At 31.9% G+C, this 24,082-nt stretch overlaps 1 non-coding gene across 1 annotated transcript; it reads right to left on the minus strand.

Annotated features, from left to right (window-relative positions):
* Positions 1 to 12,411: 12,411 nt before the first annotated feature.
* On the minus strand, positions 12,412 to 12,483 carry TRNAR-UCU (transfer RNA arginine (anticodon UCU)). Its single transcript has one exon. It is a non-coding gene; the product is annotated as a tRNA-Arg (tRNA).
* Positions 12,484 to 24,082: the final 11,599 nt, after the last annotated feature.

Here is a 24,082-nt window from a genome sequence, read left to right on the forward strand (position 1 = left end):
CGTTGATAGAATGGAAAGAATTAGGGAAAGAGGGATCCCCGGACAATGAAAACGAATGGGAAGATCGAAAAGTTGGAAGAAGAAAGAATTTTTTGGTTCGGCGTATAGAATTAGCTAAGCATTTTATACGAACAAATATAGAACCAGAATGGATGGTTTTATGTCTCTTACCAGTTCTTCCTCCCGAATTGAGACCGATTATTCAAATAGATGGGGGCAAATTAATGAGCTCAGATATTAATGAACTATATAGAAGAGTTATCTATCGGAATAATACTCTTATCGATCTATTAACAACAAGTAGATCTACTCCAGGAGAATTAGTAATATGTCAGGAGAAATTGGTACAAGCAGCCGTGGATACACTTCTTGATAATGGAATCCGCGGACAACCGATGAGGGACGGTCATAATAAGGTTTACAAATCTTTTTCTGATATAATCGAGGGTAAAGAGGGAAGATTTCGCGAGACCCTACTTGGGAAACGGGTTGATTATTCAGGTCGTTCTGTCATTATTGTAGGTCCATCACTTTCATTACATAGATGTGGATTGCCCGGCGAAATAGCAATAGAACTTTTCCAGACATTTCTAATTCGTGATCTAATTCGAAAACATTTTGCTTCCAACATAGGAATTGCTAAGAGTAAAATTCGGCAAAAAGAACCGATTGTATGGGAAATACTTCAAGAAGTTATGCAGGGACATCCCGTATTGCTAAATAGAGCACCTACTCTGCATAGATTAGGTATACAGGCATTCCAACCCATTTTAGTAGAGGGGCGTGCTATTTGTTTGCATCCATTAGTTTGTAAGGGATTCAATGCAGACTTTGATGGCGATCAAATGGCTGTTCATGTGCCTTTATCCTTAGAAGCTCAAGCAGAAGCACGTTTACTTATGTTTTCTCATACAAACCTCTTGTCTCCAGCTATCGCGGATCCAATTTCTGTACCAACTCAAGATATGCTTATTGGACTTTACATATTAACGAATGGGAATCGTCGGGGTATTTCTTCAAATAGGTATAATCCACGTAATTGCAGAAATTTGAAAAATGAAAGAATTCCCCAAAAAAACTATAAGTATACGAAAAAAAAAGAACCTTTTTTTTGGAATTCCTATGATGCAATTGGAGCTTATCAACAGAAAAGAATAACCTTCGATAGTCCTTTGTGGCTCCGGTGGCGACTAGATCTACGCATTATTTCGTCAAGAGAAGTTCCTATCGAAGTTCACTATGAATCTTTAGGCACCTATCATGAAATTTATGGGCATTATCTAGTAGTAAGAAGTACAAAAAAACAAATTCGTTCTATTTACATTCGAACCAACGTAGGTCATATTTCTTTTTATCGAGAAATCGAAGAAGCTGTACAAGGTTTTTGCCGAGCCTATTCATATGGTATCTAATCATATAGATGGTTGTATCTAAGATAAACAAATTTATGATACTGGTGTAAATTCAAATCTTCATGATTTAACATTTAACAAGGATCTTAGTTTTTTAATTTCTCAATTTCTACACAAATTAAGATAAAGAAAAGGCAGTTTTTCAATCATTGACTCAAATCCATTGTTGAACTGAATGAATCCCACTGAGTGGAATAGGGAGGTACTTATGGCAGAACGGACCAATCTAATGTTTCACAATAAAGTGATAGGTGGAACTGCCATTAAACGACTTATTAGCAGATTAATAGATCACTTCGGAATGGCATATACATCACATATCCTGGATCAAGTCAAGACTCTGGGATTCCGCCAAGCTACGGCTACATCCATTTCATTAGGAATTGATGACCTTTTAACAATACCTTCGAAAGGATGGCTAGTCCGAGATGCTGAACACCAAAATTTGATTTTGGAAAAACAGCATCATTATGGAAATGTACATGCAGTAGAAAAATTACGCCAATCCATTGAGATATGGTATGCTACAAGTGAATATTTTCGACAAGAAATGAATCCTAATTTTAGAATGACCGATCCTTTTAATCCAGTCCATATAATGTCCTTTTCGGGAGCTAGAGGAAATGCATCTCAAGTACACCAATTAGTAGGTATGAGAGGATTAATGTCGGATCCACAAGGACAAATGATTGATTTACCTATTCAAAGCAATTTACGCGAAGGGCTATCTTTAACAGAATATATAATTTCTTGCTACGGAGCTCGTAAAGGGGTTGTAGATACTGCTGTACGAACATCAGATGCTGGATATCTTACACGTAGACTTGTTGAAGTGGTTCAACATATTGTTATACGTCGAACAGATTGTGGTACCATTCGAGGAATTTCAGTAAATACCCAGAATGAAACGATGCCGGAAAGTAGTTGGACACAAACATTAATTGGTCGTGTATTAGCAGACGATATATACAGAGGTTCACGATGCATTGCCATTAGAAATCAAGATATTGGAATTGGACTTTTCAATCGATTGAAAACCTTTCAAACACAACCAATATCTATACGAACTCCTTTTACCTGTAGGAATACATCTTGGATCTGTCGATTGTGTTATGGTCAAAGTCCTACTCAAGGTCACTTGGTGGAATTAGGAGAAGCTGTAGGTATTATTGCGGGCCAATCCATTGGAGAACCGGGCACTCAATTAACATTAAGAACTTTTCATACTGGCGGAGTATTCACAGGGGGGACTGCCGAACAGGTGCGAGCACCTTATAATGGAAAAATTAAATTCAATGAGGATTTGGTTCATCCTACACGTACACGTCACGGGCATCCTGCTTTTCTATGTTATATAGACTTGTATGTTAGTATTGAAAATGGTGACATTATACATAATGTGACTATTCCACCAAAAAGTTTTCTATTAGTTCAAAATAATCAATATGTAAAATCAGAACAAGTGATTGCCGAGATTCTCGCAGGAACATATACTTTTAATTTAAAAGAAAAAGTTCGAAAACATGTTTATTCTGACTTAGAAGGAGAAATGCATTGGAGTACGGATGTGTATCATGCATCAGAATTTAAATATAGTAATGTCCATATCTTACCAAAAACAAGTCATTTATGGATTTTATCAGGAAAATCAGACAGATCCGCTTCAGTCTCTTTTTCAACCCGAAAAGATCAAGATCAATTGAACATTCATTATCTTTCTACAGGAGAAAGAGATATTTGTAACCATTTAGCAAGTAATAATAAAGTAAGACATAATTTGTTTCGTTTCACTCCTTCTGAAAAAAAAGAAAGAAGGATTTCAGATTATTCAAAAAATAATCAAATCCTATGTAAAGATCATTGTCATTTTACACATCCTGCTATTTTTCACGATACTACGGATTTATTAGCAAAGAGGCGGAGAAATCGATTCATTATTCCATTTCAATTCCAATCGATTCAAGAACGAGACAAAGCACTAATGTTAGATTCCAGTATCTCGATTGAAATACCAATCCATGGTATTTTTCGTAGAAATAGTATTTTTGCTTATTTCGATGATCCTCAATACCGAACACAGAGCTCGGGTATTACTAAATATAGGACTATTGATATAAATTACATTTTTAAAAAAGAGGATTTTTTAATCGAGTATCCAGGAATTCAAGAATTTAAGACAAAATACCAAATTAAAGTAGATCAATTTTTTTTCATTCCCGAAGAAGTGTATATTTTACCAGAATTTTCTTCCATAATGGTACGGAACAATAGTATTATTGAAGTAGATACACCAATCACTGTAAATATAAGAAGTCAAGTAAGCGGGTTGGTTCGATTGGAGAAGAAAAAAAAAAAGATTCAATTAAAAATATTTTCCGGGAATATCTATTTTCCCGGAGAAATGGATAAGATATCCCGGCACAGTGCCATGTTGATACCACCGAGAACGGTAAAAAAAAATTCAAAAGGATCAAAAAAAAAAATGAAAAATTGGATCTATGCTCAATGGATCACAATTATGAAAAAAAAGTATTTTGTTTTGGTTCGACCGGTCATTTTATATGAAATAGAAGATAGGATCAATTTAATCCAATTTTTTTCCCAAGATATGTTACAAGAAAGAGATAATTTGGAACTTCAAATTATTCATTATATTCTTTCTGGAAATGGAAAATCAATTCGGGGAATTTCTAATTCTAATACAAGTATTCAATTAGTTCGGACTTGTTTAGTCTTAAATTGGGATCAAGACAAAAAATTGTCTTCTATCGAAAAAGGGCATGCTTCTTTTGTTGAACTAAGTATAAAAGGTTTGGTTAGATATTTCTTAAAAATGGACTTAGGAAAATCCCATATTTCATATATAAGAAAAAGGAAAGATCCGCTCGGTTCAAGATTTATCTTGGATAATGTTTATCTTGGATAATGAGTCGGACTGGACCAACATCAATCCATTTTTTTTTATAGATCCGAGGGAAAAAGTTCAACAATCACTTAGTCAAAATCATGGAACTATTCATATGTTGTTGAATAGAAATGAGAAATGCCGATCTTTAATAATTTTGTCATCATCGAATTGTTTTCAAATACGATCATTCCACGATGGAAAATATTACAATGGGATAAAAGAAGAAATAAAATCCAATTCAAAGAGATCCTCTGATTCCAATTCAAAATTCGTTAGGTCCTTTAGGAATAGCCCTTCAAGTTGCCCATTTTTATTTTTACCTTTTAATTACTAATAATCAGATCTCGATAAATAAAAACGGGCAACTTGACAAATTAAAAGAAACTTTTCAAGTATTAAAATATTATTTAATAGACGAAAACGAGATCATTTATAAATCTGATCTATCTAGTAACATCCTTTTAAATCCATTCTATTTGAATTGGCATTTTTTCCATCATAATTATTGTGAAAAAAAAACGTTTCCCATAATAAGTCTTGGTCAATTTATTTGCGAAAATGTATGTATAGTTCAAACGAAAAATGAACCACACCTTAAATCGGGTCAAATTCTAACTGTTCAAATGGATTCTGTAGGAATAAGATCGGCTAACCCTTATTTGGCGACTCCTGGAACAACTGTTCATGGTCATTATGGAGAAATACTTTCTGAAGGAGATATATTAGTTACATTTATATATCAAAAATCGAGATCAGGTGATATAACACAAGGTCTTCCAAAAGTAGAACAGGTATTGGAAGTTCGTTCGATTGATTCAATATCCATAAACCTAGAAAAGAGAGTGGATACTTGGAATGGGCGTATAACAAGAATTCTTGGCATTCCTTGGGGATTCTTCATTAGTGCTGAGCTAACTATAGCGCAAAGTCGTATTTCTTTGGTTAATCAAATTCAAAAGTTTATCGATCCCAGGGAGTTCACATTCATAATAGACATATAGAAATTATTGTGCGTCAAATAACATCAAAAGTATTGGTTTCAGAAGATGGAATGTCTAATGTTTTTTTGCCTGGCGAACTAATTGGATTGTTGCGGGCCGAACGAGCTGGGCGTTCCTTAGAAGAGTCGATCTGCTATCGAGTTCTATTATTGGGGATAACAAAAACATCTTTGAATACTCAAAGTTTCATATCTGAAGCAAGTTTTCAAGAAACTGCTAGAGTTTTATCAAAAGCCGCTCTCCGGGGTCGCATAGATTGGTTGAAAGGTCTGAAAGAGAACGTTGTTTTAGGGGGAATGATGCCAGTTGGTACTGGATTCAAAAGAATAATATACCGTTCAAAGCAAAGCAATATAACAAGATTACCCCGGAAACAAAAAAAAGAATTTATGTGATACATCAAAATAATCTAGGATTTAAGAATTCCTAAAATAATGATTCTTAAGGTCGTATTCATCTCCGGTCACTTTATTTTGTATATATTTTGTATAATAAAAGAAACATAATAAATAACGAATCATATTCAATGAAATAGAAAAAATGGCCCGATCTTTTTTTTATCAACGGCAAATTTTCAGTAGAAGAGAAGGTTCCTTCGGAACACTTATTTTTTTCTATTTCAGTATACTGGGTCTCTTTCTTTCATTTCAAAAAATTGATCTAATTTCTATTTGGAAATGAAAGAAAAGTGTGGGGATAATTATAAATGACAAAAAGATATTGGAACATAATTTTGGAAGAGATGATGGAAGCTGGTGTTCATTTTGGCCACGGTACTAGAAAATGGAATCCTAAAATGTCACCTTATATTTCTGCAAAGCGTAAGGGTATTCATATTACAAATCTTATTAGAACTGCTCGGTTTTTATCAGAATCTTGTGATTTAGTTTTGATGCAGCAAGTGGGGGAAAACAATTCTTAATTGTTGGTACAAAAAAAAAAGCAGCTGATTCAGTAGCGCGGGCTGCAATAAGAGCTCGGTGTCATTATGTTAATAAAAAATGGCTCGGCGGTATGTTAACGAATTGGTATACTACAAAAACACGACTTCAAAAGTTCAGGGACTTGAGAATGCAACAAAAGACGGGGAGATTTCATAGTTTTCCAAAAAAGATGCCGCTATATTGAAGAGACAATTAGCTCAATTGGAAACATATCTTGGCGGCATTAATATATGAAGGGCTTACCAGATATTGTAATAATCGTCGATCAACAAGAAGAATATACGGCTCTTCGAGAATGTATAACTTTGGAAATTCCAACAATTTGTTTAATTGATACAAATAGTGACCCGGACCTCGCTGATATTTCAATTCCAGCTAATGATGATGCTATAGCCTCAATTCGATTAATTCTTAACAAATTAGTTTTTGCAATTTGTGAGGGTCGGTCTAGATATATACGAAATTCTTGATTAATAATAAGATAAAAAATTCTTGAATTTGCTTCGAGGGGTTCATAGATTTATGAATCGCTTACTATACTAGTAAGAAATTGCACAAAAATGAAAATAGAAAACAAACAAAAATTTTATGTAATTAGTATCGGTATTCAAAATCAAAATGAAAGTAGACAAATCAAAAGGGAAAGGAGATGTTTGAATAAAAATAATTCCCTTTTTTCAACTTCTTTTTTTAGAGGACAGGACAATATGAATGTTTTATTATGCTCTATCAACACATTAAAAAGATTATACGATATATCTGCTGTGGAAGTAGGTCAACATTTCTATTGGCAAATAGGGGGTTTCCTAGTACATGCCCAAGTACTTATTACTTCTTGGGTTGTAATTGCTATCTTATTGGTTTCAGCCATTCTAGTTATTCGAAATCTGCAAACCATTCCCACTTTCGGTCAGAATTTATTTGAATATGTTCTTGAATTCATTCGAGACGTGAGCAAAACTCAGATTGGAGAAGAATATGGTCCGTGGGTTCCTTTTATTGGAACTTTGTTTCTATTTATTTTTGTTTCTAATTGGTCAGGGGCTCTTTTACCTTGGAAAATCATCCAATTACCTCATGGGGAGTTAGCTGCACCCACAAATGATATAAATACTACCGTTGCATTAGCTTTACTTACATCAGTTGCATATTTCTATGCGGGTCTTTCAAAAAAAGGATTAGCTTTATTTTAGTAAATACATCCAACCAACTCCAATCCTTTTACCGATTAACATATTAGAAGATTTCACAAACCCTTATCCCTTAGTTTTCGACTTTTCGGAAATATATTAGCTGATGAATTAGTAGTTGTTGTTCTTGTTTCTTTAGTACCTTTAGTAGTTCCTATACCTGTCATGTTCCTTGGATTATTCACAAGCGGTATTCAAGCTCTCATTTTTGCTACTTTAGCTGCGGCTTATATAGGTGAATCCATTGAAGGCCATCATTGACTAGTTTTCTCAAAATAGTCTTTTTTGTTTAGCTTGCCACACATATATTGTGGCTCAATAGAATCTACAAAATAAACATCTATCTATAGATATATAGATAGATATAGATAGATCTATTCGATTAGTATATATTAGTTTGGATATTCAAAAAAAAATGAATAGCTAGAATTAGAATTCTGTATGATATTTACGTTTACAATGTGTGATAAAAAGATACTATATAGAATGTTAGTAGATTCTCGTTTGATTCACATTTAATTCAACAATTGATCAAAAGATAATTAAAAACATTTAGATCACCCAATTTCCTATATTTCTTTGAAACATTAATGAAATCGAATGAATTTATTTAGATTGATTGTATCCATATGGGATAAGAGAATAAGAAAAGAGGGAAGGGGAGCTTAAAAAAAAACATGATAAAAAAAATAGAAGTGAGGGGATCAGTCAAGGTTTTTTAGGTTTCAAAGAATGAATTTCAATTTCGATTGAATCTAAAACACAAAGAAATTAGTTTACAGCATAGAAGAAACCTATGTATATGTGATATGATATTATAGATGAACTAGTTTTATATGAACTAACCATATATCTGAAATAACTAATCTTTTCTATATAAAAAAGGCCTCGCTATTACTGTCAATTTCTATAGGGATAGAAAAGCAAAGTCCTTGCGTTTCAGCTCTAATTGTGAATTGAAAATTAAAAAACTAAAGAAATTGTATAAAAAAACGAAGAATTCAAAGAATGATTCCAAAATTAAGGTAAGAGAAGAACAAAGATTATACAGATTCACCCCCAAAACTATGTAGTTCGAGACGAAAAAAGAAATCTCGAAGTAATTCGTTTAATAACTATTATTTCAATTTTTAATTCTTATTTTTATTAATTACTTTAACTGAAAAAGTCTTGGTAATTGAAAAAATGAAGTCAGAATTTATTAGTCGATTATATCATTAACTATTTCTTTCTTTTATATGTAGGTTACGGAGGAAATTCTCATGAATCCAATTATTTCTGCCGCTTCTGTTATTGCTGCTGGATTGGCCGTAGGGCTTGCTTCTATTGGACCTGGGGTTGGTCAAGGCACTGCCGCAGGGCAAGCTGTAGAGGGGATTGCACGACAACCAGAGGCAGAGGGAAAAATACGGGGTACTTTATTACTTAGTCTGGCTTTTATGGAAGCTTTAACAATTTACGGGCTGGTTGTAGCATTAGCACTTTTATTTGCTAATCCTTTTGTTTAATCCTAAAAAGATAAAAATACATATGTGGACTTCCTTTTTCGAATTATATTAATAATTCACTCCTACAATTCTTTATCTGTTCGGATAAGAACACAGGAGAAGGACTAATTGAAAGGTATTCACATACTTATTCACCCTCTTTCTTCTTTTTGTTTAGTCCAATGAACCCCTCTTTTATTTTATTTCTTTTAAGATAATTTTTTGAAAGTGTTCAAACTAGATAGATTTTGCAATTGATAAAGAACTGGTATCTAATTCTAAGAAGTATCATTCTTTTAGGGAATCTTCCAATTGATTGACCAATCCAAATTATATCAAATTCTATAATTATATATTCCAATTAGATTATTATATTATCTATCTAATAGGAATATTAGAAAGATAATTAGTCTATTCATAAGAGGAGATGAGATCATATGAAAAATATAACCGATTCTTTCCTTTGTTTGGGCTCCTGGCCATCCGCCGGAAGTTTCGTGTTTAATACCGATATTTTAGCAACAAATCCAATAAATCTTAGTGTAGTGTTAGGTCTACTGGTTTTTTTTGGAAAGGGAGTGTGTGCGAGTTGTTTATTTCAAAGAATAAATTGGATTTAACCAAACTGCACTTTTTAGTTTAGTTAGAATTAAGAAAATGTGCAGAATCCCGCGAATTACTTCTGAATCATTTTCTTTTTTGAATAAATTAAGAAAAATCTTAAAGAACCATAGCATTTCGCGCTTTATTGGTAATCCACTTTGATTCTCTATTTACCAAAAATTTTGGACTATTACCATGGTTAAAAAGAGTTTGAAGTCTATACGCAGTGTAGTACTCTTTCTACCGCTATATTAATACAGAAAGGAAACGGTTTCAAAAAAATTATTCGATTTTTTTTCGATATAAAACACTCATGTCGATAAAAAAAATGGCTTGAATCCTATTTATGGCGAGAAATAAAAAACGGGTGAATTTAAACCTCCCCTTTGTACGATGCGTAATCGATGGATGACCTATGTATAAATTCAAAAGAAGTCTTTGGATTTGAATAAAAAAACAACTTTGTTGACATATATTTGTTTTGGTCAAAAGAGTCCTCCGAATATTCTAGTCTTATATTGGTAATTGTTTTCACTTTGAATAGAGAAGAGAGGATAGGCTCATTACATAAAAAATTGGTAAATTTCCGATAAGTAATTGAGTGTGAGAGCCAAATGAATCGAAAGATTCATGTTTGGTTCGGGAAGAGATCATAGACATTTTGAAATGGATGGAAAGAGAGTCTACTTTCATTACGTGATTTATTAGATAATCGAAAACAGAAAATCTGGAGAACTATTCGAAACTCAGAAGAATTACAGGAAAACGCCATTGAACAGCTCGAAAAAGCCCAGGCCCGCTTAAGGAAAGTTGAAACAGAAGCAGATCTGTTTCGGGTGAATGCTATTCTGAGATCAAACGAGAAAAATTGAATTTAATTAATTCAATTTATACGACTTTGGAACAATTAGAAAATTACAAAAACGAAGCTATTGATTTTGAACAACAAAGAGTATTAATCAAGTTCGACAGCGGGTTTTACAACAAGCCTTACAGGGAGCTCTAGGAACTCTAAATAGTTGCTTGAACAACGAGTTACATTTACGTACTGTTAGTGCTAATATTGGCATGTTTGGGATGATGAAATAAAAAAATAACTGATTAGGCTTTCTATTATACAATAGAGTATAGGCATCATTTTTTTCTTATAAAAAATAAATTTAAGATATTTTCATGGTAACCATTCGTGCAGATGAAATTAGTAAAATTATCCGTGAACGCATGAGCAATATAATACAGAAGTAAAAATTGTAAATACTGGTACCGTACTTCAAGTAGGCGATGGTATTGCTCGTATTATGGTCTTGATGAAGTAATGGCGGGTGAATTGGTGGAATTTGAAGAAGGTACTATAGGCATTGCTTTGAATTTGAATCAAAAAATGTTGGTGTTGTATTAATGGGTGATGGTTTGCTGATACAAGAGGGAAGTTCAGTAAAAGCAACAGGAAGAATTGCTCAGATACCTGTAAGTGAAGCTTATTTGAGTCGTGTTATAAATGCCCTGGCTAAACCAATTGACGGTCGAGGAGAAATTTCAGCTTCGGAATCTCGATTAATAGAATCTCCCGCTCCCGGTATTATTTCAAGACGTTCGGTATATGAGCCTCTCCAAACAGGACTTATTGCTATTGATTCGATGATCCCCATAGGACGGGGCCAGCGAGAATTAATTATTGGAGATAGACAAACAGGTAAAACAGCAGTAGCCACAGATACAATTCTCAATCAACAGGGACAAAATGTAATATGTGTTTATGTAGCTGTTGGTCAAAAAGCATCTTCTGTGGCTCAAGTGGTGACTACCTTACAAGAAAGAGGAGCAATGGAATACACTATTGTAGTAGCTGAAACAGCGGATTCTCCAGCTACATTACAATACCTCGCGCCTTATACAGGAGCAGCTCTGGCTGAATATTTTATGTACCGTGAACGTCACACTTTAATCATTTATGACGATCTCTCCAAACAAGCACAGGCTTATCGGCAAATGTCTCTTCTATTACGAAGACCACCAGGTCGCGAAGCTTATCCAGGGGATGTTTTTTATTTACATTCGCGTCTTTTGGAAAGAGCCGCTAAATTAAGTTCTCAGTTAGGCGAAGGAAGTATGACTGCTTTACCAATAGTTGAAACTCAATCGGGAGATGTTTCAGCTTATATTCCTACGAATGTAATTTCCATTACAGATGGCCAAATATTCTTATCGGCCGATCTATTCAATGCTGGAATAAGACCCGCTATTAATGTTGGTATTTCAGTTTCCAGAGTTGGATCGGCGGCTCAAATCAAAGCCATGAAACAAGTAGCTGGTAAATTAAAATTGGAATTAGCACAATTCGCAGAATTAGAAGCTTTTGCACAATTCGCTTCTGATCTAGATAAAGCTACTCAAAATCAATTAGCAAGAGGTCAACGATTGCGCGAGTTGCTTAAACAATCCCAATCAGCTCCTCTTACTGTGGAAGAACAGATAGTAACTATTTATACCGGAACGAATGGTTATCTTGATTCATTAGAAATTGGACAGGTAAGGAAATTTCTTGTTGAGTTACGTGCTTACTTAAAGACGAATAAACCTCAATTCAAAGAAATCATATCTTCTACCAAGACATTCACTGGGGAAGCAGAAGCCCTTTTAAAGGACGCTATTAAAGAACAGATGGAACTCTTTTTATTCCAGGAACAAGTAGAAAAAAATTGATGAATCATTAAATAATTTTGTAATTCAATTTTCCAATTTTTATAATTAGTATCTTTTAATATGTTTTTATTTCATTTGAATATTATATATAATGAATTCGAATCAAAATGTAATAAATCAAAAAAATAGAAGGACAAGGTTGAAATTAGATATGCAAACAACTTGCGTCCAATAGGATTTGAACCTATACCTAAGGTTTAGAAGACCTCTGTCCTATCCATTAGACAATGGACGCTTCTATTTTATATTTGATTCTTTAACCTTTTTAACTAAACCTTATTAAAAAGATTAAAGAATCAAACAAATATAAAGAATTCTAGAAATTATAAAAATAAAATAAATCAAATATTTAGAATAAAAGAAAAAAAAAATAAAAAAGAAAAATAATTGAATATAATTGAATATATATAACTAAAACTAAATTAAGAAATGAAAATAAGAATTGACAAATTCTTTAAGAATTCTAGATTCATTCTCGAAGAAAAAAGATAGATTTAAATAGAATAAAATAGAAGCGGGTAGCGGGAATCGAACCCGCATCGTTAGCTTGGAAGGCTAAGGGTTATAGTCGACGTTGATTCATCATTTTGATTTAACGTCTCTAATTCAAAACTGAACGTGAAACTTTTGTTTCATTCGGCTCCTTTACGGAATGAAGAGATGGACAATAAAAAAAATTGACCCATAACATCTATGTCAGCCTTTTTGTATGAATAGGTTTCAAATATCTTGCTTTTTAGATGATCCCTCTAGAAGAGCAATATTCTAACAATCTATGTTTTTTTTCTAGTTACTTCGTTCTCTATTTCTATTTCAGAAAATCTTTAGGAAAAGAAGAAAATTTCCGTCGAGCTAAAAAAATGTCGATGTCTCTAGTAAACTAAAAGAATCGTTTAATAGCTATTTTGCTTCAATTTTTACTATGCAAAAAAATGGAAGATTTAGTTACGATTAGAAAGAAACTTTGTATATTTCTCTCCATAGATCCTTTAGTAATACTCAAAAAATTCGGATTATAGATCCAATTCCAAAAACTTATGTTTCATAATTTTAAAACTCAATTTGTCAAATTCGATTTGATTCTTCTTGTATACAAATTACAATAATGTATATTATACCGCAAATAATTCATCGAGGGGTATAAAGGAGTCCCTTTAAGTAAAAAATAAAGTTTTTGATCGGCATATGAATCAAATGGGGGATCCCTTAACTTTTGGGGGGTCCTTGAAACGAATCGCACTTTTACCACTAAACTATACCCGCTACAATATCATTATTGTATCTTTTGTTGAACAAAGCAATCAGACAAAATAAAGAAATGGGAGGCATAATATTCTAATAAGTCGAGTATTGACATGTTTCATTAGAGAATCTTCTAATGAAATTTGAAAAACGGGATAATTTTCATTTTTTTATTTTGCTGAAGGTTATATATATATACAATTTACGTTACCAGAAAAAAGAGAGGGAGTAAGAAAAGAGAACATTTTTATATTATCTTATTTTGGTTTTATCTCATAGGAATCTATCCGTATCTCTTATTTTTTTTTTAATTACAAATATTTTTACAATATATTTTTTTTCGAATAAAATATATTCAAATAAAGAATTTTTCTTCAATATTCATGGGAATAAAAGAAAAAGAGCCCGACTAGGTACTGGCCGGGCTCATTGGGCTGTATAAAAAGAAAAAAAGAAAACTAAAATATATAGAATAATAAAAAAAAGATAGATAAGATAAAATAGAATAAAAAAAAAGCAAGTCTCTTTTTTTTTTAAGCTCCCTTTTTGTTCTTCTTGTTTATGTGATTATAACATAAACAAAGTAATTCTTTTTTTTTTCAATTGGGGAGAGATGGCTGAGTGGACTATAGCGTCGGATTGCTAATCCGTTGTACAAATTCTTGTACCGAGGGTTCGAATCCCTCTCTTTCCGTTGATAATTTGGTATTTTTTTTTTGAACTTGTTTTTTTTATTTACTAGTTAAAGATGTTAAAATAGAGAAAATCCTAAAAATATTTCAAAATTCCGCACAAGCAAGAAAAACACAGAATCCACTTTTTTCTTATTCTATTCTTCACGTCCTGGATTACGTCCTGGATCGTTAGATAGGAATCCGAAGATGAAAAGAGAAACGAAAAAGATCACTACCGTATAAACAAAAAGTTTTAGAGTAAGCATTATGAAATCTCCAAGATAATTAAAAAAACGACAAAGAAAGAGAATAGATTCTCTTATATTACAACATATTTTGTTTCTTTTAATACTAAGATACTAAGTTTCTAAAAAATGAAGTTTTTTTAGGATATGAGGAGATATATATATATGAGTTTCGAAAATGAATTGATAGTAAGAGTAGATTATTTTATTACAAATTATCAATAATTCTTTTGACCAAAAATCCTTTTTTTCTGTAATCTAGGTATTCGATTGGTGAGGGTTCCAATCGAATAATCGGATTAGGTTTTTTCAATTCAAAAAACGTAAATGATGAGAAGGTCCCTTTTTTTCCTATATATTGAAAAATTTCAATATTGGAATCCAGAAGTCACACTGTAAGACTTATCTGATCTTATAAATTGTTAAATGTTCGAGTTTTAGTTTTCTGAAAAATTCCTGAATTTTTTTACGACATTATTCAAATTAAAAATATCATCGAAAACTTACAGCAGCTTGCCAAACAAAAGCTAAAAGAAAAAATAGTACGGGTATTACTGGCATAATATCCACAATTGGATTCAAGAAAGCGTAGGCTTCGGGCAATTTCTCCCAAAAAAAAAACTACTGGAATAAAGGACGGAGTGAATACAAATACAGATCCAACTAAAGATATTAAGCATAACAAACAATTTTTGTTCTTTAAAAAAAATAAAAGTTATTTTTGTTTTTTTTTTTTTCATTCTAATTTTCAATTTTATTGCATTATTATACATAATACAATAAAAAGGAAAATAAAGAGTTATGAATAAAAGTAAAAAAATGAATCAAATAAGATAAGAATCTCGAGAATCCTTCTTTTATTTGAACTTTTCCAGTTTCAAAATATTTTTTATTCTGAAATCAAAAAAATTGAAGAAATCATACTTCCTTCTATATAATATCTTAATTGAATTGTATGTAATGATCAATCAATTTAGTTTTATCCTATCTATCTATATCCATTTATAGATATAGATAGATATGTAGATACGCATATAAAATACTAGTCGCAAAATTTTTTTTTTATAGAAATTTTTGAACTGGAATTGACGAACAACCAATATCAATAATAGTCTTTATTAATGTAAAATGGAAAATGGGGCGTGGCCAAGCGGTAAGGCAACGGGTTTTGGTCCCGCTATTCGGAGGTTCGAATCCTTCCGTCCCAGAGCATATCTATTTAGGATGTATATCATATTTGAATACAGATTGTATCGCATAATTAAAAGGGACCCTCCTTTTTTTGAAAAAAAAAAATTATCATTTTTCTACTTTACAAATTATAAAAATAGAATAGAGTAGAAAATATATTGCTAGAATATCAAGTTCATTTTCATTTATGTCTTTACTTTTAAAAAGGTTTTCATTATATATAAGAAAAACCGAAACGTAAAAAAAAGGATAGATTCTTATGTAGCGAATGAATCAATCACTGATCTCCGATACGATAATTACATACTGGATCTAAGCTAAGGGGAATGTTAGAGTAAAACTTCGTTTGAAACGATGTGGTAAAAAGCAACGTGCGGCTTGAAAGACATGATTAAATTAGGGGTGGATTTTGATATCCGCCATTTTTTCTAGTATTTTACAAACGAACATGATCTTGACTTGACATCATTTGTTCTGTTCCACTAGACCCCTTTTTTTGTTTTTGGGACAGGAAAGGGATTAATGATGTAAATAGTACATGATGGAACTCGAATTTATTCATTTTCTCGGGAGCAAGTATCTAAAATTTAATAAATTCTAAAAAGTTAATAAGTCTGTTTATTTTATAAAAATAGAAAGGATCTTATTTCAGCCAGGTTCAAAAAAAATGGTTGAAATTTGTAAAATTGCTTTTTTATCAAAAAGTTTATCCGCAGGAATTAACTTTTTTTATGATTCTTTCAGAGAAAAACAGGTATGTTGCTCCCATTTTTTAAAAAAATTGAAGATTCCCGGAGTAATGTCTAAACCCAAAGATTCAAAGAAAAGCTAAAAAATCAGGAATTAAGGAAATACCATTTTCAAATTGTATCATCAATTCTATTATCAAAAATTTTAGAAAAAAGAAATGAATGATAAAGAAACGAAATACGGGCAAGAAAGAGGAGTAGAGACCACTCAATAAATGAAATAGCTGCTGCTTGGTTTTCTTTTTAGTTTTTTGAGAATTTTTCAAATTGAGTGTTATGGAGGTACAAATAGGAAGAGTTTTTTTTTTTCAGAAAGAAAATACGAAAGAAAAATACTTCAGTCATTGTTTAATTGATTTGATGATTTTATTGCTCTATTTTACATCATAATTTTCGAAATACATAGAATTTTTGATATTCTCGAGCCGTACGGGGATAAAAATTTCCTGTACGTTTGGAGGGGGGGTATCTATATCTATCCCAAAGAGCTGTTTATCGAATTGTTGCTAAGGGATGTTCGACCCCAAAGAGAGGGAAGATATCTTCAGAAAGTGGATCCTATAAAGAATTAAACCTATTTCAATATTCCTGTTATTCTTTCATTTCCTTGACAAGGGGCGCTTAACCTACAGGAACTGTTCAGCATATTTCAAAAAAGGCAGGTGTTTTTATAGAACTTAGCTCGAATCAACAAACGAAATTCAATTAATGAAATCAAAAAGGGGGTGTAGATTATTTGTATATAGATTTACAAAACTCCCCGCTCTCTTGTTATATTCATACTTCATTTTTTTATTTCTTGTTGTTTATATAGAATCATAGAATGCAATTTTATATAGTCAGACAATTCATGAAATTTTCATAAATCTTCAAAAAAAATGAAAAATTGTATAGAGATAAAAGAGAGAATATAGGAAAAAAAAGAGTAACTAAATATAGTAATTGGACTTTTAAATAGATTCCCCCCTATGAGGTGATTTTTTTATTTCATATTTCTTCTTATTTTATTGTTATTTCTTTTTAATATTGACTCGCTCTTTATTTTTTTCAGTTATTAATTCTAGTTATTTGATTTATATACTTTTTTTTGATAGTAAATAAATGAGATAGAATATTCAAAATGGAATATTTCTATTATTTGATTTTTCATCCAATGACTATACATTTTTTTTTATGGAAATACAGGAAAAAACTCTATGGAAAAATGTGGTTCAATTCTAAGTTACTTAATAGGAAGTTCGAATACAGGTGTGAATTAAGTAAATCAATGGAGAGTCTTGGTCCTATTGAGAATACCAGTCTAAGCGAAGAACCCAAAATTTTAACTGATATAGATAAAAAAATTCAGAGGTGGGATGATCGGTGATAATTCTAGTTATAATTCTTTTGATTATTTAGTAGGTGTCGATAACATACAGGATTTCCTATCTGATAAAACTTTTTTAGTTAGGGATAATAAGAAGAACAGTTATTCCATATATTTAGATATTGAAAATAAAACTTGGAGATTAACAACAATCATTCTTTTCTAAGGGTTTTTTCTAGCTATCTGAATACTGTTATTAAGAGTGATTACGATCATTCCATGTATGATACTCCCTTTTAGTTGGAACAATTATATTAATAGTTGCATTGATAGTTATTTTCATTCTCAAATCTCTGTGTTGATAGTTGCATTTTGGTAATATAGTCGAATATAATGACAGTTATTTTTATAGTTACTTTTTAGGTAAGGTCAGAAATTGTAGTGAAAGTGAGAATTCTAGTTTTAGTTCTAATACTATAGTACGAATGATACAAATGATAGTGATTCCACTCTAGTAGAAAATTATATGAATCTCCATGAAAGTGAACAATTGACGCATTTGTGGATTGAATGCGAAAATTGTTATGAATTAAATTATAAAAAATTTTGGAAATCAAAAAGGAATATTTGTGAATACTGTGGATATCATTTGAAAATGGACAGTTCAGATAGAATCGAATTTTCGATTGATTCGGGTACTTGGAATCCTATGGATGAAGACATGGTTTCTCTGGATCTCATTGAATTTCATTCAGAAGAAGAACCTTATAAAGATCGTATTGATTCTTATCAAAGAAAAAACAGGATTAACTGAGGCTGTTCAAACAGGGACAGGTCAAGTAAATGGTATTCCTGTAGCAATTGGTATTATGGATTTTAAGTTTATGGGAGGTAGCATGGGATCCGTAGTAGGTGAGAAAATCACCCGTTTGGTAGAATATGCTACTAATCAACTTTTACCTCTTATTCTCGTATGTTCGTCCGGAGGAGCGCGTATGCAAGAAGGAAGTTTGAGCTTGATGCAAATGGCTAAAATTTCTTCTGCTTTATATTATTATCAAACAATTCAAAAATTATTCTATGTATCGATACTTACATCTCCTACTACGGGTGGGGTGACAGCTAGTTTTGGCATGTTGGGGGATATCATTATTGGCGAACCAAACGCTTATATTGCATTTGCTGGTAAAAGAGTAATTGAACAAACATTGAATAAGACAGTGCCCGAAGATTCACAAGTAGCTGAATCTTTATTCAATAAGGGTTTAATTGATTCAATCGTACCGCGTAATCTTTTAAAGGGAGTTGTAACTGAGTTATTGCAATTCCATAATTTCTTTTACTTTGACTAAAAAGGAAAGAAATTATGGAATTGAAATACAAAATCAAAACATACAGGATCAAAGTAATAAAATAAAAGAATAATAAAAAAATACTAAGAATCATAAAAGGGTATATTCTGATATATATCGGCTTAGCTATAATCACTAGAATTCCTATATACTAAGTATAAAGATATAGGAATTCTAGTGATTATAGACTGTCTTTTTATAAAAATAAGAATATAAAATCGACAAAAATAAAATAGATATAGTACAAATAGTAAATCGAGGTACCCTTATTTATGATAAACTTTCCTTCCATTTTTGTTCCTTTAGTGGGTCTAGTATTTCCGGCAATTGCAATGGCTTCTTTATTTCTACTATGTTCAAAAAAACAAGATTTTTTAGATACGGCGGTAAGTAGGGAAAAATATTATAGATCTTTTTTTTAGAGCTGGAAGCAATTGGATGAATTCCCCCTAAAGGTTTACATTTCAGTAGCGCCAGTTGATGAAAATTACTTTAGAAACAAGTAAAATTCTGGGGTTTTTTATTCCACAATTATTATTCTTAAAAAGAAAAAGAGGGGGTAATGAATATTTTACCAAAAAAGATCAAAAGAAGTACTGATCTATTCTATAACAGAGTCTCGAAAAATAAGCAATATCTTTTCAGCCTTTATCATTTTTTTAGGTTCATTGGGGTTATTGTTGGTTGCAATTTCCAGTTATCTCGGTATGGGTCTTTTCCCTTTTTTCTCAGGAAATTAGTAATTTTCCATTTATTCCACAAGGGGCCGCGATGGCTTTTTATGGAATTGGGGGTCTCTTTATTAGTTTTTATTTGTGGTGGATTATTTTGTGGGGATATTGGCGGTGGTTTTGATATCTTCGATAAAAAAAATAAAGAAGAAGTATGTTTTCTTCGTTGGGGATTTCCTGGAAAAAATCGTCGTATTATTCTCAAAATACCTATGAACGAGATTAAATCTATCAGAATAATAACAGGAGTTCAAGAACGAAGTATTTTGACTCGTACTCTTTACTTATGAGAGTCTCGTTTATATGGATAACAATAGAACAGGGGTTTATTCCCTTGACTCGTATTGAAGATAATTTGACTCCACTAGAAATTGCAAATAGAGCTGGCGAATTATCTTTTTTTTTAGGTGTACCGCTTCTTTATTGATGAAAATTGGACTTAACTAGAAATAAAATTGCACAAAAAGTTTCAGAATTGTCCTATTTATTTAGTGTACCGATTGAAATATTTTGAAAAAAAACTGTTTTTTGCAAAATATTTCAATTTTTATTTTTATAGATGGGACATTTTTTGATTTCCGAAATTTGAATATTATAGTCATAACTCGAAGTGCTCCTTGGTGTATTTCTAAAAAGAATCCTTTTTTCTTCGAATGCTTAGCAATTAATATCCTTTCGAAACAATATTTTTTTTCTTCATTGGATTGGAATTGACTGTGAATTCTTTCGATTTCTTATTCGATTTATGTATTCTTTTTTTCTCAATTAAAGAAGGCAAAGGCTAACTTCCGAAGTTTAAGTAAAAAAAAAATGATAAAATACAATCTAAATTTATCTAGAAGCTCTATAACTTGTAATGAAGCTTATACTTGATAGAAAAGTTATTATCATATAGAGTTGACGAAAGAGATGAAGTTAAGTTCATTAAAGACGAAAAATGAAAAAAAAAAAAAGCATTCCCCTTCTATATCTTACATCTATAGTCTTTTTGCCCTGGTGTATCTCTTTCACATTTAAGAAAAGTCTGGAATCTTGGTTTATTAATTGGTGGAATACTAGTCAATTCCGAAATTTTCTTGAATGATATTAAAGAAAAGAGTATTCTAAACAAATTCATAGAATTAGAGGAACTGTTTTTCTTAGATGACATGTTAAAGGAATGTCCGAAAACATATATACAAAACCTTCGTACTGGAATTTATAAAGAAACAATCCAATTAATCAAAACACACAATGAAGATCGTATGAATACGATTTTGCACTTCTCCACAAATATAATTTGTTTCTTTATTCTAAGCGGTTATTCTATTCTTGGTAATCAAGAACTTGTTCTTATTAACTCTTTGGTTCGAGAATTTATATATAATTTAAGTGACACAATAAAAGCTTTTTCTATTCTTTTATTAACTGATTTATGTATAGGATTCCATTCAACCCATGGGTGGGAACTACTTTTTGGCTTCGTTTATAAAGATTTTGGATTTGCTCAAAATGATCAAATTATATCCGGTCTTGTGTCCACTTTTCCAGTCATTTTAGATACAATTTTAAAATATTGGATTTTCCGTTATTTAAATCGCATATCTCCATCACTTGTAGTGATTTATCATTCAATGAATGATTGACAGAAAAACCGATTTACTTCAATGAATTTCAAGTTTTTATCTAAAAAAGATAATTTTTCATTTTCCCCTCTTTAAAAAAAAGTTAAATAAAAAAGGGGTTCCCACCTTGGATAGGGAACTATGCGAGTGACCTACCTAATCTTATTGTAGAAATTTTCAGGATCAATGATTAGACCATGCAAAACTAGAAATGCTTTTTCTTGTATAAAGGAAGGGATTACCCGATCCATTTCTATATCGGTCATGATATATATAATAATTCGAGCACCCCTTTTCAAATGCATATCCAATTTTTGCACAGCAGGGTTATGAAAAATCCCCGAGAAGCAACCGGTCGTATTGTCTGTGCCAATTGCCATTTAGCTAATAAGCCCGTGGATATTGAGGTTCCACAAGCGGTACTTCCTGATACTGTATTTTGAAGCAGTTGTTCGAATTCCTTATGATATGCAAGTGAAAACAAGTTCTAGCTAATGGTAAAAAGGGAACTTTGAATGTGGGGGCTGTTCTTATTTTACCCGAAGGTTTTGAATTGGCACCCCCCCCGATCGTATTTCGCCTGAGATTAAAGAGAAGATAGGCAATCTGTCTTTTCAAAACTATCGCCCTACAAAAAAAAATATCTTGTAGTAGGCCCTGTTCCTGGTCAGAAATATAATGAAATCACGTTTCCTATTCTTTCCCCGGATCCCGCTAGTAAAAGAGATATTCATTTCTTAAAATATCCTATATATGTAGGCGGGAACAGGGGAAGGGGCCAGATTTATCTTGACGGGAGCAAGAGTAATAATAATGTTTATAATGCTACAGCAGCAGGTATAGTCCAAAAACAATCATACGAAAAGAAAAAGGGGGATACGAAATCACTATAGTAGATGCATTAGATGAGCGTGAAAGTGATTGATATTATACCTCCAGGACCAGAACTTCTTGTTTCAGAAGGTGAATCTATCAAACTTGATCAGCCATTAACAAGTAATCCCTAATGTCGGTGGATTTGGTCAGGGGGATGCGGAAATAGTACTTCAAGATCCATTACGTGTTCAAGGTCTCTTGTTCTTCTTGGCATCTATTATTTTAGCACAAATCTTTTTAGTTCTTAAGAAGAAACAATTTGAGAAGGTTCAATTGTTCGAAATGAATTTTTAGTTCCGCGTATTTATCAACATATTAAACTCGTAAAAATAACTCAATTTTTTTGATAATTTTTGTAATTATATTCTGTATAATATCTGTATAATAGAAAATATATATATATATTCAAATATCGAAAAGTTACTCTAAGGGGGATTCTTTGTTTTTTCTTTTTTTTTTTTTTTCTTTGTCCTTTCCTAGAGTCCCGATTCCTATTCCTTCTTGTTTGTGTTGAAATAGAAATATTCTAAAAATATCAATAAAATACTATTTTTGAATCCCTTCCTGAAAAATCCTATATCTTAGTTTCTCTTTTTTTCCAACTTAGAATCTTTCTCTGCCAGATAATCTTTTATGGTATATAAATAATATGTAAAATAATATGTAGTGAACAAATAAAAAAAAAAGAATGAAATGGAATTTTTTGAAACATCGGAAGAAGTAGTCATTTATATGAAAAAAAATTAGAATTCTTAAGAACTCAAGGGGGATCCACTTGCATTCGTCCAAAGAAAGAGTGGATCCCTGTTCAGTTCTTACACTTTCATTTCAAAAACCCAAATAGAATACGATTACTACAGAGATGAGCCCCAATCCGGAATATGAACCATAAAAGAAAATACCAATTAAACCGATCACAGTAATACCAGTTACAGTACCTATTATCCAAAGAGGAATTCTTCCAGTAGTATCGGCCAATTTATCCCACTTTCCTCCACATTTAATCACGTAGTCAGTCATGCTAAAGACATTAACAAACAGTCATAGATAATTATGAAATGATATCCTTCCGAATGGGATAAAAAGAATTCTTAATATATATATTATTGACTATTCCTATTTCTTCTATTAATTCTAATTAATTGAAGAAATAATTTGAAAATAAAACAGCAAGTACAAAAATAAGTAATAACCCCCAGTAGAGACTGGTACGATTCAATTCAACATTTTGTTCATTTGGGTTTGATTGTGTCATAGCTCTATAATTCAAATTAAGTTTATCGTTGGATGAATTGCATTGCTGATATTGATCCCAAAAAAGAAACAGTGGGTACCGCTAGTCCGTGAACAGCTAGCCATCGTACTGTAAAAATTGGATAGGTCCTATCTATAGTCATTGGAGCCTCCTAAAAAGATCTACTAAATTCATCAAGTTGTTCCAAAGGATCAAAACGGCCAGTTATTAATGGAATTCCTTGTCGGTTCTCTGTAAAATACTCGTTTGGGCGGGGACTTCCAAATACATCGTAAGCTAGACCTGTACTGACAAATAACCAACCTGCAATGAATAGGGAGGGTATAGTAATGCTATGAATAATCCAGTATCGGATACTGGTAATAATATCAGCAAAAGAACGTTCTCCTGTGCTTCCAGACATCTTGAACTCCACATATTCTTGTACAGTCAAAAGGGGGGATCGAGTCCATAAAAGACGAGATCAGTAAGGCGAAATTTACTGAAATAGAATCCTTGTTAGATCGTCCCATTTTGTACCAACGGTGTCTTTTGAGTATACCGAATCAGTATAGCTATCCTTCTTCTAACAGAGCAATGAAATTTCACAATCAGTGTAAAATTTTAGTA

This window comes from Vigna unguiculata, unplaced genomic scaffold (genome assembly GCF_037176805.1).
Source record: "Vigna unguiculata cultivar grain cowpea cultivar isolate G323 ecotype 2 unplaced genomic scaffold, ASM3717680v1 ptg000140l, whole genome shotgun sequence".
NCBI lineage: Eukaryota > Viridiplantae > Streptophyta > Magnoliopsida > Fabales > Fabaceae > Vigna > Vigna unguiculata.